At 33.2% G+C, this 14,582-nt stretch overlaps 3 non-coding genes across 3 annotated transcripts in view; all 3 read left to right on the top strand.

Annotated features, from left to right (window-relative positions):
• Positions 1 to 4,749: 4,749 nt before the first annotated feature.
• On the top strand, positions 4,750 to 6,911 carry PCOAH_00010024 (the record flags this gene model as incomplete). Its single annotated transcript, XR_002198256.1, has 1 exon — positions 4,750 to 6,911. It is a non-coding gene; the product is annotated as an 18S ribosomal RNA (ribosomal RNA).
• Positions 6,912 to 7,238: 327 nt separating this feature from the next.
• On the top strand, positions 7,239 to 7,390 carry PCOAH_00010025 (the record flags this gene model as incomplete). Its single annotated transcript, XR_002198257.1, has 1 exon — positions 7,239 to 7,390. It is a non-coding gene; the product is annotated as a 5.8S ribosomal RNA (ribosomal RNA).
• A 7,124-nt stretch (positions 7,391 to 14,514) lies between these two features.
• Positions 14,515 to 14,582, top strand: part of PCOAH_00010026 — a gene marked incomplete at both ends in the record, with an annotated part of 4,141 nt that continues 4,073 nt past the window's right edge. The window contains one exon of the ribosomal RNA XR_002198258.1: positions 14,515 to 14,582. This exon is cut by the window's right edge and continues 4,073 nt beyond it. This is a non-coding gene — a ribosomal RNA (28S ribosomal RNA).

Genomic DNA, 14,582 nt, shown 5'->3' with positions numbered 1-14,582 from the left:
GCTTGACGCGGGTGCCTATATGTTATTTATATGGGTAAGCCCCTGCTTCGCGTGCCTATTTACATATACATATACATGTGCATATATATATATACATGTTGCACGTTTCGCTTCCGTTGCGGAAAGAGTTGCGAATGCACCGACCCTACAGGAGTGCACATAAAGGGGCATTTTTTTTTTGTGCATACTGCATATAGTTACTTTCCACTTGTATAATTTTTTTTTTTCCCGGGGGCGACGGCTATTTTCCATATGGCTGCAAGAACTATATGGCCTACAAGCAGGACACATGGCATTTTTTTCTTCCTCCGGCATAAGGTCATTGGGGAAACGTGAACAGGAAGAGGGGCGTTTGTTGGTAACAAAATGAATGTAGATTATTATTATATAAGCATAAGACCCATTTTAATAGTACCACAAATCATGCCAATAGGGACTTCCCAAAGCAAGTCTGATGGTAATCCGAAATAAATAACCAATGTTGGGACCATGGCATTCGCTCAGGAAAGGGAAGTATGTACAGAAAATCAAATAAATTGATTAAAATTTTAAATATATGTAGTGAAAAATTGAATGTGTTAGGTTTTAAGGTAAAATTTAAAATTATTTATCAATTTTCATGGTCATTCCAATTTTTCTTAAAAACAAAAATGGAAAGTCTTAAAAAAATAGAATGAATATAATATTTCTGTGAAGTTTATTATGTAAATTACAAAAGTAGTTTTTGTTCTGATATTCGTTTTGTAAATATTTCAGTTTTTTTTAACTGTGATGTATACAATTTTGTGCCAAATAGGTTTTTGGATAGTGTTTTGTTTGTGGTGTGTTCTTTTTTTAGAGTTCATTATAAACATATACTATATATACGAATGATTTACAACAACTTTACTTTTGTAATTTTACAGGAAAAATCTGGTTTTTGTTGTACTCCTATGGTTTATAATATTTATCAGGTTGCGGACATACGAAAAAATAAGACGCTGACCATATTGGTTGTCATAATTTAAATTATGTTCTATACTACATTCCCTTTCCTCATTTGGACTTTTAAGGTTGGACTTTGATGTTTCCACAGAGTTTAAAATTTATTTGCTTAAATTTGATGTTAAAGTTCAATTCTTATTAGTCTCAAATGGTGTATATAAATAAAATTATTTTTATACACGCAGTTTATTGTAATTATTAATAATATTTTTCGCAGTTTTCAGTTTTAATATAGTTTGCATTTTGGTGTAATAAATTCATATATCTATTTTTAATTAATACAATATCCGTAAACATTGGAAGGAATTAACAAGTTGTATGTAGATAATGCTGCTCAAATGGTAGCCATGTCAAGCAAAAAAAAAAAATCGTCATCCCATCCCTTTTTTTGTCACCGTTTCGACTATTTGAGTGGTATTGTTTACTTATAACTTGTAAATTAACAAAAATGTTTTGGAAAAAAATTAATTAAATCTGTTGTATGTTTTTATTAAATCATATGTGTACTATATAAGGGTTGTAAAATTTAGAATGTATGTCCGTCCGTAATTACAATAGCTGTACCCCAGTCGAAACAAGTACGATAAAAGTGTTTTACGAAAAGCGGACCGCGATAGGTAGTTTTAACGTCTATTATAAGGATAGAAATAGAATTATCTACTTGAAGCACCAAGTAAGGAAAACGTTTCGATGGTCATCTGGTTTTATTGCATATAAAAATGCATAAAGCCAAATCGACGTGAATAGTATGTATAGACTATTAGTACGGTTAGTGAGCTTTAAAAGAGCAGCCCGCACAAAATAGTTCAGCCTCTATATTATGTGTTAGCACGTTGACCATATTAGCGGGTCACTATACTCAGAAAATATTTTATACATACTCCGAAAGATTCTTTGGTGAAATACTGTTAAGGCCAACTGAATCCGGATCAATTCTTATTACCCCCTTTAAATGTAGACCATTTCTGACTTAGACAGTATTACAAGAATGCTGATAATCGAAGTTAGATACCCCCGGCGTATCCAAACAACATCTTGGACAGTCATCATAATTTTTAACATGTAAGTCTACCGTGAAATCGGATCATATATGTTAATAAATTGAATGACAGCTACTTCGTGTAGTATGCCACCCTGTAACGCATTTATTATAATAGTGCATAAACCAAATAGTGTTATGAAGGTATAAGTATGCCTATTTAATGGATGCGGACCCGTTACAGGTAGCGTTTTAACAAAACTAGCCGTTCGAATCTATTGAATATAGGAATGCATAGATGAACAAGTAAGTCTAGTTTTTCGTATGGACTATACGAGTACAGGTTAAATTTTGTAGCGTCCGGTTCCCCTCGATTAATACTCAATGTTCTATATTTAAATTTGTGGTAGAAGGTTGGTTATTACTTGGGTCTAATTTATCCTGGAAAGGTAGTCTATGCACAAACCGAAGATTCATTTGCAGATGCTGTATATGCATTGAATCCGGATCAAAATTTTTTATCCCTGTAGGGGGACTTTCATCCTATAGATGACATATTTCATCCCTATATGGACTTTTCATTTCATAGGTGACCATTGATACCTTAAATGGATTTATCGTTTCCTAACACGACAGTATTTAAAGGATACTGCTAATCGTCGTTAAAAAGAAAAGCGCTCGACATATCCAAACAGCATCTTGGCCTGTCAGAAGAACTGCTGAAAAGGAGCTGGTGGTACCCAGTTAGTGGTAGTTCTTTTGATAGGTACTGATACTAATAGTAGTAGTAATATAGTAGTATGCGAGCGCTACTCCCTCAGGTAGTTTGCAGAAGTAGTTATTGTCATGATAACGAAAGCATGTTTGCCTCCTTTTAACTTATCACCCATACTAAAATGTTGCACAGTCATTCTAACCCAGTGGAGTATTTATACTCCACAGAATGTGCGTAGGAAAGAACCGGACGTTGCGAGACGTACCCCAAAGGTCACCTGGGTAGTTTTAATAGGGCTTATGAACTATTTATAGTTTGTAGAGTCCACTACACCAGGGCGTCAGACACGGACGGTTTGAGTACTACACAGAAAGTTCTACTTGGGGAAATGTGAGGGACCAAGTAGAACACCTGCCGTATTTATCGTTTAGTTACAACGAGTATGGTCTGAGTGTTATGTTAAAGGGTGCCCCACTTAGTGGGGAGGGGAGTGTTAAGGGTGGTGTAGCAGCAGAGGATGATTGTTATCTTTTGTGCACATTTTAACCATAATAAGCTTGTTGTAGCTATGACTTCAGATTACTAGGAGAAAAAAGTATCTAGTCAGCGATAATTTGTATTTAGAATGACATTATTGTATAATGATCATACCGATGTATAAGTCTCTAAATATATAGTTGAATTAAAAGTGTTAGGATTTTCTTTATTATAAAGTGTATTAAGTATAATATTTTTTCATAAGGAATTCCTTCGGCATGCAATTATAATAGTCAAATGAAAGCATTTATGCTTTTCTTTACACTCTGTCAGAAAGTTTATTATTGTCTGTTCTTTCTTTTTATGTGCTCCATTTTATGCACTCTATTTTTCTTATTTTTTATATATTTTTATATTTTCAGTTTTTGCGGTTATTATTGAGTGTGGTTATTATGGTAATAGTGAGTACTATCAAATGGGGTGGAATTTTGTCGATATAAAGTTGTTTTCGTGTATAAGGAGTTGCATAATGAAAGGAGGTCTGTGTAAACATTTTATCAATATGTGTAGTCAAATGTAGCATGTATATTTATTGTGTATATCATCATTTTTTGCTTTATGGAGTTTATTTACAAATTGCATGCGTTGGAAGAATATAAGGGGTCTTAAAGACAATTCCATTTTGTCATAAAATATCTTCATTTAATGCTTGTGTATTCATTACGTATTAATCCATGTAGTGTGTTCCGTGTTCGTCAATTGTGTGAAATGAATGAGCGATTTGGAGTAGTATGCATTACGTGTCCATTTAAATTGTTTATATTTGTATACATTTAAAATAGTACTAGTAGAATAAGTAAAATTTGTTATATCGCATCATATGTGGTGATATTTTTTGCTTGATTCCATGTGTGCCATAATCATAATTTATGGTTTTTTAAAATTTTTATGTAGACCAAATTATATAAGGCTCCTATATTACAAGAATAGGAAGCATTTATATAAAAAACAAATTGTCCTTTTATATAATAAAATAATAAACTATGTATAAGGATATAAACACTATGTGTTAGAAGATAATCTGTTCATGTACACTCTGTTTTTATAACAAAATAATTTGTTAAAGATTTTAATTAACGTACCACGAGTATCTAATTATATGTGAGGTCAATCGAAGCGTAATTGTATATGCATATATAATATATGGATATACCATTATGGCACATCATTGTCACACGTTTGTAATTTTTACCGGGTGCACTTACGATTTGTGTTAGAATTATAAACAGCCATGCTGAGAAGAATAATTTAACACATAATTTATAAGCGTATAATACGATGTATAAAACGTCAAATGTATTTGTTAGTATTTTTTTTAACTTACTGCAAAAAAATGTAAAAGTCTATTATGTATAAATTGTACCATTAGGAATTGTCTGCTTAATGATGATAACTTTTAGCAATGCAGTTTGTACTATGTGATAACGCTATGTAGAATAGTTGCTTGCTTAGTTTTCATTCTGCTTGCTAAAATTTTGTAGGGTTATCATTATTTAAGTTACGATGCCGTGGAAGAAGCGTATACATATATAGTAACCTGGTTGATCTTGCCAGTAGTCATATGCTTGTCTCAAAGATTAAGCCATGCAAGTGAAAGTATATGCATATCGTTATATGCAGAAACTGCGAACGGCTCATTAAAACAGTTATAATCTACTTGACATTTTTTTTTTCATAAGGATAACTACGGAAAAGCTGTAGCTAATACTTGCTTTAGCGCTCTCGATTCACGTCTTGAGTGTGTACTTGTTAAGCCTATTAAGAAAAAAGATATAAACTTAAGGAATTATAACAAAGAAGTGACACATGATGGATTTACATCCAGTTCTTAGTGTGTATCAATCGAGTTTCTGACCTATCAGCTTTTGATGTTAGGGTATTGGCCTAACATGGCTATGACGGGTAACGGGGAATTAGAGTTCGATTCCGGAGAGGGAGCCTGAGAAATAGCTACCACATCTAAGGAAGGCAGCAGGCGCGTAAATTACCCAATTCTAAAGAAGAGAGGTAGTGACAAGAAATAACAATACAAGACCAAAACTGGTTTTGTAATTGGAATGGTGGGAATTTAAATCCTTCCCATAATACAATTGGAGGGCAAGTCTGGTGCCAGCAGCCGCGGTAATTCCAGCTCCAATAGCGTATATTAAAATTGTTGCAGTTAAAACGCTCGTAGTTGAATTTCAAAGAACCGATATTTTAAGTAATGCTTTTTTTAGGTGGAGCCACAAAAGGTTAAAACCCAATCTATGGTTTCGGCTTTATGTGTGCATCTCTACTTATTCAAGTGTTTTTTTTAATTAAAGTGTTTCTTTTTTAAAATCTTCTTTAGCTAATAACAATATGGAAGATTTTGTTACTTTGAGTAAATTAAAGTGTTCAAAGCAAACAGATAAAGCATTTTTGTGCGTTTGAATACTACAGCATGGAATAACAAAATTGAACAGGTCAAAACTATGTTTCTTTTTTTTTATTTTTGGCTTAGTTACGATTAATAGGAGTAGTTTGGGGACATTTGTATTCAGATGTCAGAGGTGAAATTCTAAGATTTTCTGGAGACAAACAACTGCGAAGGCATTTGTCTAAAATACTTCCATTAATCAAGAACGAAAGTTAAGGGAGTGAAGACGATCAGATACCGTCGTAATCTTAACCATAAACTATACCGACTAGGTTTTGGATGAAAGTAAAACAAATAAGGATAGTCTCTTCGGGGATAGTTCTTAGATTTCTTCCTTCAGTGCCTTATGAGAAATCAAAGTCTTTGGGTTCTGGGGCGAGTATTCGCGCAAGCGAGAAAGTTAAAAGAATTGACGGAAGGGCACCACCAGGCGTGGAGCTTGCGGCTTAATTTGACTCAACACGGGAAAACTCACTAGTTTGAGACAAGAGTAGGATTGACAGATTAATAGCTCTTTCTTGATTTCTTGGATGGTGATGCATGGCCGTTTTTAGTTCGTGAATATGATTTGTCTGGTTAATTCCGATAACGAACGAGATCTTAACCTGCTAATTAGCGGTAAGTACAACATATTTTTATGCGGAATTTGCATCTGGTACATTTGCTAGGTTGGAACGGTGCATATAATGAGACGAGAGGGATTGCATCGCCACTTTTGTTGCCTATGTGACATTGCTGCCGTTTGTTTATCCCCATCCTCTGTTCCCTGCCCCTGAATGTCTGGCTTATGATGCCATTTCGTTCTTGTGTAGAAATGTATTTGCTTTACGTAAAGCTTCTTAGAGGAACGATGTGTGTCTAACACAAGGAAGTTTAAGGCAACAACAGGTCTGTGATGTCCTTAGATGAACTAGGCTGCACGCGTGCTACACTGATATGTATAACGAGTTACAAAAATTATGATTTGTGCTTCTGTACATTTCATACTTTTCCTCCACTGAAAGGTGTAGGTAATCTTTATCAATACATATCGTGATGGGGATAGATTATTGCAATTATTAATCTTGAACGAGGAATGCCTAGTAAGCACGATTCATTAGATTGTGCTGACTACGTCCCTGCCCTTTGTACACACCGCCCGTCGCTCCTACCGATCGAAAGATATGATGAATTGTTTGGACAAGGGAAAAGGGGATTATATTCTCTTTTTTCTGGAAAAACCGTAAATCCTATCTTTTAAAGGAAGGAGAAGTCGTAACAAGGTTTCCGTAGGTGAACCTGCGGAAGGATCATTATATAAGTTAACCGAAAGGGAAACAACTATGTAAGAAAGTGAATCTGGTTTAGATATGCATTGCAAATATTTGAGGCGAATATTTGCGATGCGCTTCTATATTAGTTTTCATGGAACATCAGGAAAAAAAAAACGTGATAGTTTGGAAAGATGTCACCGTTTTTTTCAGTTCAACATTACAGTAATTTTAAATCAATCAAATTAAAATTTTTGCATATTTTAGTCCTTTTTCTGCATGCAATGATGTGTTTTACTACCATTTTTTTGAGAAACTTTAGTGTTTGGTAAGCACCATTCGAACAAGTTTTTTCTCATAAAAATGGCTCAATCTTAACGATGGATGTCTTGGTTCCTACAGCGATGAAGGCCGCAGCAAAACGCGATATGCAATGAAAATTGCAATGACTGTGAATCATCTGAACGCTGAATGTAAACTACTCCAAATCCCTTTTAAGGGTATTTATGGAACTCCTATTGGATTTACAGGAAAGTAGTGGTTGAGTTTTATTGAAAAATAAAGTACTTTTACGTCACGCTTATTGTAGGCGTGCATATTTCGTTAGATTTATGCATACCTAATAAAGAAGGAACTCTGTGCAGTTACCATAAGCACGCTGACGACTTGCAGAACCTTGGGGGTATTTAAAGCGGTAATTTATTCTTAGTTTTTGTCTATTTTTACGGGAGTAAAATTAGAACTGTTTCTGTGGATGCCTATATGCACACTGTTTATGATACAAGTCTACTTGTTATAGATCTTTCGACGGGTTGTCCGGCCACGGGAGGCGTTCAGTTCGAGTCAGAACGTACTATTATTAACTACCTGGAGTTTTGTATATGTTATTGAGAATGCGTGTTAATAACGTGTATGAATTAGCAGTGCCTGGAAAGGGCGGCTAAGGATTAGTGGTTATTAATCAGACGTATACGAATTATATAGGTAAGGTTTTGTACCTTATTAATTGTTGATACCTGTAAAAAGGGATTCAACAATTAGTGTAGTTATATTAACCATACAGATATAATTTGTAGTCGACGTATGACATTGCAGAACACTGACTAGGGAACAGCTACGATTTCTACTGAGTAAATTACTATTGGTAAATACTTAGGTAATGGAAGTTTATTATTTTTTCGAAAATAATAATCTTTCATTATAAATCGGGCTGTTGCGGAGGAAAGGAATTAATTTAGGGTGTTAATTATTATGGAACAAGTATAAATAGACCATACAGTATAGTGAGTATTTTGAGAATACACAGGCATGATAACTTTGTTGCCATGGGGATTTGTCACCCGCATTTATTTGAGAATTCTCCTCATTTAATGCATTTTTCTCTAGTGTGTCCTGTTGTTTTCGCACCGACAGTTTGGTGTAGTCAATTTTTAACCTTTTCTACACCAAGTGAGCACACAGGGGGAAAGCGTACTTTAAACCTAATCAGTTTATGTACCTAAAAAAGTTCGATTGTATATGAATTTGTGATTTATCATGAATGATGACTTAAAACAATTGACTTTTTCATAAATGTCACCATAATGTTTTCTTAAATAGCGGATTTTCAATAATATGTTCTGTTAATTTTTAATTGGCAGTTGTCAAAATGGGGCGTTAAGCAATTAGCAATCTAGTAATTCATATTTGCGAAGTGAAGTTATTATCCAATAAGAACTCATTGTGTAAAAGTATACTGTTAGAAATTATAAATATTTTAAAGTACTTTGATATGGCATTCTTCTCTAATGTTATTATTTATTTGTTAATTTATTAACAGCTTTTAATGGCATCAAAGGATATTTTTATTTAAGGTTGTGTTACGGAAAGAATGAATGTCTATATATTTATATATACGAATTTTTACGTTGTCAATTTAGGAATGTGCAGGAAATGTTTTTTTTTATATTGAATTAATTCTATTAATGATGATATATTGGAATTTACACTACAGGTACCTTCCTTATTTTGCTGCGTTTAAATGGATATCAAAGGAAAAAGTTGTTTTAAAGATATTACTACGTATGATTATTCGGCGGGGAAGTTCAAAAAATCATGTATGTTTTTAAATGGTAAGGCAGAGTCAATATTACTTTTTTTACATAGCCACTAGAGTCAATATTATTTTTTTTACATAGCCACTAGAGTCATTATTACTTTTTTTCTGGCCAGTGTAGTGTGTATCATTTTTTTTCTGGCCAGAATATTGTATACTATTTTTTTTTGTCCATTAGAGTGTAATTTATTTTTTTAAAGGTAAGTGTGTATTATTTTTTTATGGCAAGTGTGTATTATTTTTTTATGGTAAGTAGAGTGTATATTATTTTTAATGCAAGTTATAAGTGGAAAAAGTAAGCAACCATAACTACATGAGAACCAACCGTTTGAACAATTATGAAAAGGAAAAGATATTTAAAATCGTAGTTTAGAAAGTACGTTCAAAATGATGATGTCAAGCAATTGACTAGTCCGAATAATAAAGTGTTTAAATTGAAAATTAAAAACTAAGTGTTTTATAATTGATTGTAATTTGTCAATGAGCAGTACATCTGTTAGCGAAAAGATACACCGTATTATCACCGTATTATCATATATACAAAAGGATGAAAAATACAACTGTAAAAATAGGCCTTTACAGGTTGTAGGTAAATGAATTTAGACCACCGTATAAGTGTGAATTATTATAATTGTAGTTTTAGCGCTACATATAATAACAAAGTGAGCACTCTCATTATAGAAATAGATTTGTGCTGATGCAATTGTTATGGTTGCGAAGCGCTATTTAGGTCTACTAGTGAGGGACTTTAATTGTGATTACATGGGGTAACACAATAAAAGGTTGCAATAGTTATACAGGTTGGCTATAGAAAAATATACTGTTTTAGTTATTTGAAACATACTGCTTTAGCTGTTTGAAACATACTGCTTTAGTTATTTGAAATATACTTCTTCAGTTATTTTGAAACATACTGGTTGTAATCGTAAGCTATACAGCTGTAAAAAAAGTAAGGAACGGTAATAGCGAGGAGAGTTTAAGGGTACGTATAGTAAGTAAAAAGCTAAGTAAAAAAAAAAAAAGTAGTTATAATAATCAAGATTATATACATCAAGATTTCAAGATTATCATTATCAGGTACTGAAAAAATGGGTAAGTCATATGCTACGATATATCCATACGATTAGTAGAGCTCAAATTAAATGTGAAAAGGGATTTTTTTTTTTATAGATTCAACGGCATGGGTAGAATTCTTTTTTAAAAAGATTTCGTATTAAATATAATGGAATCCAAACATTGTATTTAAAAACCAGGTCATGTATTTCAAAAAAGACAATTAATATATAAAGTATTAATAAATCATCTTTAGTAGGTGATGTACCCAAGAAGTTGATATAATTAATTTGACCCAACAAACCTTTTCTGTAATTTGAGCAATGTGCTAAATATGATATAAATATGATATGTGGAATGAATAAAATTATGGTGGATCTCAATAAATAAATTAGATGGAACATTATGAAGATGGTTATATTCTGCACGTTTGTAACAGTTTTTTTTCTGCTAACAAACTCTACAATGCCTGATTATAAAAGGGTTATCTCTTAGAATATATTTATATATTCTTCTGAGAACAAAACCTTATCTTGCATATAAGACGTAGCAGCGGCCAACAGAAAATTAACAGTTGCAGCGTGCAGGATATAAGGGGACATGTGTTGTGTTAGTTCATTTATATAAAATAAGGAGGAGAGAGCGCGGTGCTTGCAAATGGAGGAAAAAAGGATAATAAATTAAAACAGTAATAAAAATCGCTAAATATGTACATCCAGCAAAATATAACATCATAAGTGGAGTACATCTAGGTAGTTCTTTTTACGTCAATTCTGGAGTCCCAAAGTTTAAAATCGTCTCTTTTTTTTTTTAAAAAAAAAAGTTATATGTATATGCTTGAAGGAAGTGTAGAGATGCATTTAGTCTATGTAATAATATAAAAAGTTCCTTTCAATATGGATTTACCCATACATTAGTTATGGGAGAAACATTGAGAAAGGTAACTATAGTCTTTACGTGAAAACGGTATTATTACGAATGCAATAAATCACACTACTTCTTGCATAATACATATATGGGACTCCAGAAACGGTTATCTCAAACCGAACACGTCTCTAAAATGACGAGGTTACACAGGAGTGTACGTCAGGGCAACGTTAGAGACATCTTCTTTTCGGGTCACATATATTACTGTTTTAAGAGGCAAGCGGAATGGATATTAGCATATGACATATTGGTGGATGACGAAGACAATACTATGGGATGACGAAGACATTTTTATAGGATGACGAAGATATTTTTATAGGATGACGAAGACACTTTTATAGGATGACGAAGAAACTTTTATAGGATGACGAAGACATTTTTATAGGATGACGAAGACACTTTTTTAGGATGACGAAGACACTTTTATAGGATGACGAAGACAATACTATGGGATGACGAAGACACTTTTATAGGATGACGAAACGATACTATGGGATGACGATGACAAACGATACTATTATAGGATGACGAAACGATTCTATGGGATGGGATGACGAAGACACTACTGTGGGATGGTATAAACTACTTAGCAATGACTTAAACTACTTAGCAATTACTTAAAACTACTTAACAATGACTTAAACTACTTAACAATGAGGTGTGCAATAGCATAAAGGGACTGGCGAAGTGGTAATGCCAGGTGCTATAATAAATCGTGGGTAACGAAAGCACAAAATATAATGTAACGTACAAATAAATCTAACGTACGAATAAGGGTAATAAATGAATCCGCTCTCTCGGAAAGGCCTACTCCTCGCTATTATTTATGCGCTTTAAACAAAAAATACCAACTGAAGCCACAAAAAGGGAAGTGGACAGTGGTAAAAGCTTGACATGGCAGCGAAAAAGTCCATATAAATTATTATGGACTAAGTTCCTTACTTAAATAAATATATATCAAAAGTGATAATCTGTTACAAAACAATATGACATCCTAGGATTAGAGGAAACTCGAAACTATCGATAAAATATAGTTATGATATATATCTGCTCAACAAATATTAGTTAACATATCAAAATATAGTAACACTTAAGTATTTTATAAGAATGGTAAATTATCTCTATTAATTCTTGTCGAACCTATATAATATTAGTACACTTAAGTATTAATAGTAGCCTTTTTTTAGGCTCTATATAAATTCTTGTTGAACGTATATATAGTAGTACAACTAAGTTTAAATAGTAGCTCAGTTTATATAATTTTGTACTTGTTGAACCTGGAAGTGGCAACAGTATAAATTATAAGATAATTTATAAAGGTAAGTTTTATAATAGTAGCTTAGGCTCTATAAAAATTTATTCAATTGATAATTGGTAACTAATCCTATAAATTCTAGTTAAGCCTCATATTTTACATGTTCAACGAACTGAATTTTTTTTAATGATGAATAGTTAGCATGTAATTATTGAGACAAAATGAGTACACGTTTTTATACATAAAAGCAAATACCATTTTGGAATTAACTTTTAGCCGACAACTTTAATTAATAACAAATTAGCACTAAGGAAGGCGTATGAGGTTTGCGTCTTCCAAAAATATGTATCAAATTAATTCTATTAATAGATATACTATGAAGCAATAAATTTTCATTATACTAGTTAAAATGTTCGCTAAATTTTTAACATGCTATTGAAATTGCTTCAATCGTACATTTTTTATGTGTACTATTTAATCATTTATATCATTATTGTATTTTATAAAGACAGGTAAAAAATACGGTGAAGTGCAAATTTGTTATTATTTAAAGGGTAGAATGGACTAGGTGCAACAATTATATAACATTTGAAATTTTCAATTTAAACACACGTAATAATATCTAGTAACAACTAAGTATGTATAATCTTTAACAGAATGGCATTTCGACAATCTCACCAACTCTGCATTTGCGTGGCGAAGGTATATTAACTCTGCACTTGTGTGGGGGAAGTATACTGACTCTGTGCTAATGTTGGGAAGGTAACTGAATCTGCGCTAATGTTGGGAAGGTATATTAACGTTACATTTTTGTGAGGGATGTATATTAACGTTGCATTTATGCAAAGAATGTATATTGACGTTACATTTGTGCAAAAGAAGGTATATTAACGTTACATTTGTGTAAGGAAGGTATGTTAACTCTGCATTCGTGTAGGGAAGGTGTATTAACGTTACATATATGTGAGGGAGGTATATTGACGTTGTATTTATGTGAAAGAGGTATATTGACGTTGCATTTTTGTAAGGAAGGTATATTGACGTTACATTTATGTGAGGAAGGTATATTAACTCTGCATTTGTGTAGGGAAAGGGGTATATAAAGTTAGCATGAGGCAGTCAGTTTGTTCGCATAGACAGCGATGTTTATCAACATGTAAAGGAAGTTTAATAGTGTAACAAGGAGTGGTGCAAGCAATGATGTTCTTGGGCATGAACCCCTGATATAATGGGTTGGCCCTTTTGCATTTCTGCCATGATGCGCTTACTGGATAACCTAAAAACCATTGCAAATAGGTCAATGGTATAAAGGCTTCAGTATAGGGTAAGTGGCAACGGGTCTATGACATAAAAGTTGTGGATTCGTTAAAAAGAGTATCGTTATGTATAGAAGTATATGTGACGGTAATTTGCTTGTAAAGCCGCGTTAATTGTAGCTATTTTTCGATATGGAAATTTATTTGTGTAAACAGAAAGAAATCGACCAATTAGTGAGAATAAATTACCGTGACCTCGAAAGAGGAAAAGTATCAACTCGTGTTTAAGAAGTTTTCACGTCGCGAAAAAGGATCTTACTACAGGGCATAATAGAAACCTTATTGCAAGTCTTTATGTTTCGGTCAATATTGGCTGTTAACTGTATCAGATATGTTCATATATACTTCGGTGTATATGTACCAAACCTTGGGGAGACGGGTACGTGCGAAGGTATAAAAACACCTTTATATATATGTGCACTTTTTTGTGTACATATATATTTTGGTGTTTTTTCACCTTTATGTACACTTCGGTGTACATATATTGGTGAGCCTTTAAACGTATCCATATCCTCCGGGACTTTCGGGGGTGACGTCCTTAAAAGATAAGTAAATCTAAAACAACTTTTCTACCCAATTTTTTTGGGGAAAAGGTGCACCCCATTGCTCCTATTCTGCTATAGTACACCCCGTGGGTGGGAACGCCCAGCGGGGCTTGTACTTTGCAGTTGAAGACATTGGTTCAGTAATCCCTGTTAAGTTGTGCTATTTACGTAATTGGTATATCCGATTTTCACATACATATCTATGTGTTAAGACGTTCTATCATTTTAGGTAAAGTAGCAGCACTGGCCACGTTAACTAGAGTGTTAGCTTGTGCCAATCTATAGGGATACGCCCCTGTGGGGTTTGTGTCACCAATAGATTTGGAACAGTAACACTTGATGATGTTAGCGTTTATGCATTGTCAGTGCCGTATTATCTTGAGGAGTGATTGTGTAGTTTGTATTTGTGGTAATGGACTATGTGATCATCTGGGTATATCAACCAAAAAAAGTATTCTACATGTTCTGTTTTCTAAATAGGAGTGCGAATCCGCCGAATTTAAGCATATAATTAAGCGGAAGAAA

Source organism: Plasmodium coatneyi, chromosome 5 (genome assembly GCF_001680005.1).
Source record: "Plasmodium coatneyi strain Hackeri chromosome 5, complete sequence".
In the NCBI taxonomy this organism is placed as follows: Eukaryota; Apicomplexa; class Aconoidasida; order Haemosporida; family Plasmodiidae; genus Plasmodium; species Plasmodium coatneyi.
This window is presented reverse-complemented; position numbering and strand designations above follow the sequence as displayed.